Source organism: Populus trichocarpa, chromosome 16 (genome assembly GCF_000002775.5).
Source record: "Populus trichocarpa isolate Nisqually-1 chromosome 16, P.trichocarpa_v4.1, whole genome shotgun sequence".
Lineage (NCBI taxonomy): Eukaryota > Viridiplantae > Streptophyta > Magnoliopsida > Malpighiales > Salicaceae > Populus > Populus trichocarpa.
The window spans coordinates 9,701,278-9,704,507 of record NC_037300.2 but is presented as its reverse complement, the minus strand read 5'-3'; positions in this window follow the sequence as shown (position 1 = coordinate 9,704,507).

Sequence of the window (3,230 nt, the reverse complement as noted above, 5' to 3'; positions counted from 1 at the left end):
TACCAGAATTGGAAAATAGAGTCTGTTCCTATTATGTTAAAAAAATTAATTGTTAAGAAGAGCATCGACATACACTCTTTGTTTTCATAAAAGAAAAGAGTAAGCTCCACTATATCATATATTCATATTACATATTTTAATGACCATTACAGGAATAAAGAATGGATCCCTGCTTCTTTATTATGTGAATCCTAGAGATCATATCAAGATCTCAAAATCTTACCCTTTGTGACTTTTGACTGTATAAAGAGGTGATGTATAAATGATTGCTACTTTAGGAGTATATCCTATGGTCATGGAATGATTAGACTTAAAGGAATACTCTTAGGAAAGAGAGTTAATTCAGATCTGATTGATATGAGTGGGAAAGAAAGTATAATTTTAGTTCTACATCTATAACTTGTATTCACTAGTTGGGATCATATCACTTGAATAAATTTGATATGATTTAGAATACTTGTAATTGTAAGGATGGATTGAGTATGGAATTCTTGAGGGATTGGATTATATTCAGTCATGTGTAACTAAAAATACTTAGGGTATATTAGTATACTTTAAGGAATAATTAATTATGAGGTCGATGTCTCCTATATGGCTTGTATTAGGTTTATATATTGGAGCTTCGTTCACTATATGCTTCAGGTCGCACGATCCATTAGTCAAGTATGAAATTTTTATGCAAGTTTAAAATATAATGTATTAGATAGATTCAGTCCCTTATGGGTGAGTGAGAGATGTTGGTTATTGGGTTAGGCCTGGTGATGTGATCCAACCATCAAAGGATCCATTGGAGGTTCCAGTTGGTCCAGTTACTAGGCTTAGGGCTAAGAAGTTCAAAGAAGCTTTCAATGGACTTCTTCAAGATACATGGGCTAAGGTGGACTTCAAGAGGATTTGTAATAATAAAGAGCAAGCCTTGATTAATCTGATTCACGTTCAAGAGGGGCTTGTTGGTGGAACCAAGACTATTACATAAGGATTGGGAGAAGAACACTAGATTCGGACAGTTTGACCTTTCATTACTCTTTTGGTAATAACTGGAGCTACATATCGAATTTTGATGTGATTCTAGTTAGGATGGAAACTAGACTTCCATACCTTTCCAACGGTATATGGCACGCCTTCTAATTCATTACAACGAGAGAGAACTATTCATTTTCAGTTGGGCCTTGTTGCTGCCAGATAGAATGCGGAAACAACGAACTTGTCTTATTTAATTAGTTGGGCTATCAAACTTTATTTATTTTGAGAGGAGACAATTTGTTTGGGTTTTAGACTTGTTTATTTTGTTTATTTTAATTAGTTTGAGCTAGTTTTAGCTTGGGTTGATTATTATTTAAATTGAATTCATGTGAGACCCATTAGGGAAACTAGGGTTTTGGCTTGGAGTTTAAATACTCTTTAGGAATAATTTTAGGTCAGACTTTTTTTGATATTTTCAGCATTGTAGCCGACTTTTGGTTGCTCAATCTTGGTTCTTGATTGAACTTTCAACTCTTCAAAGAATTGACCATTCTTTGTTGTGAATTTATACTTCATTTGCTCGTCTCCAGGTGTAGGCATTGTGATCGAGTTGGTTTATAGTCTTGTTGCCTTGAAGCAAGTCTTCCATTGTGATAAGCTCATTCAAATCTTAACAAACTTAGGTTAGATTGATCTTGGGGTCGTGAATACCATTAAATTTCGTTAGGGTTCGCATCACCTGGTCCAAGTATTTAGAGGAGTTACTAAAGGAAGTAACCGCTTCCTCTACTTATATATATAGGGACATAATCTATATGAAAAGTTAAGTTTTTTATTGTTGAAAGAAAATAGTTCTCTCTTTCTCTTCTCTCAACTTGGACTCTCCACATTAACTTGACAATATTTACAAAGACGTTCGTACTGTGGAATATCACTTTGGTTCTAATAATTGAAGTGGCACTGAAGTAATTGATCCAGGGACAAGAGAGCGAATTCTCACGTCACAAGTAAGTTTCCTTACAATTATACACTTCAGAGTGCACTTTCTAGCCCTCGTATACCAGATAGGGCATTTTCTATCCCTATCTCTTTTCTTCTGAGTGCTTTTTTGAGCCCTCGTCTTCGAGGTAGTATGTTTTCTAACCTTATCTCCTTTTGAGTGAGCCATTGAGCCCTTATCACTTAGATAATGCATTTCTAACCCTACTCTTTTTTAGCGCGCCTTTGAGCCCTTATATCTCAGATAATTTGCTTTCTAGCCCTATCTTTATTTTCCTCGAGTACGCCTTTGAGCTCTTATTACTCAGATAGTGTGTTTTCTAACCCTATTTTTTAGCGCATCTTTGAGCCCTCATATCTCTAATAGTGTGCTTTCTAACCCTATCTTTATTTCTCTCGAGTGCATCTTTGAGCTTGCATCACTTAGATAATGCATTTTCTAGCACCATCTCTTCTCTTTATGAGTACGCCTTTAAGCCCCCATCTCCTAGATAACACGTTTTCTAGATAATGCATTTTCTAGCACCATCTCTTCTCTTTATGAGTACGCCTTTAAGCCCCCATCTCCTAGATAACGTGCTTTCTAGCCCCATCTCTTCCCTTGAGTACACCTTTGAGACCTCATTACTCAGATAATGCGCTTTCTAGCCCTATCTCTTCTCTTTTCGAGGGCGTCTTTAAGCCCTTATCTCTCAGATGGTATACCTTCAGACCCTATCTTTTTCCTTTCGAGTGTGTCTTTGAGCCCTTATTTCTTAGATAGTGCGCATTTAGCCCATATCTTCTTCCTTACGAGTGCACCTTTAAGCCCTTACCTCTCAGATACTGCGCCTTCGGGCCTTATTTTCTTCCTTTCGAGTAAGCCTTTGAGCCTTTGTCTCTTAGATAGTGCGTATTCAGGCCATATCTTTTTCCTTTCGAGTGCATTTTTGAGCTTTCATCACTTAGATAGTATGTTTTTTAGCCCAATCTCTTCCCTTGAGTGTGCCTTTGAGCCTTTATCACTTAGATAATATACTTTCTAGCCCTATCTCTTTCCTTTCGAGTGTATCTTTGAGCCCTCATCTTCTAGGTAGTGCATTTTCTAACCTCATCGTCTTTTGAGTGCACATCGAGCCCTCATCACTTAAGATAGTACGCATTCTAGTCCTATCTCTTTTCTTTTCGAGTGCACTTTCTAGCCCTCGTATATCGAATATTGCACTTTTTAACCTTATCAATTGAGTGTGTCTTTAAGCCCTCAACCATCAGATACTACGCTTTCTAGC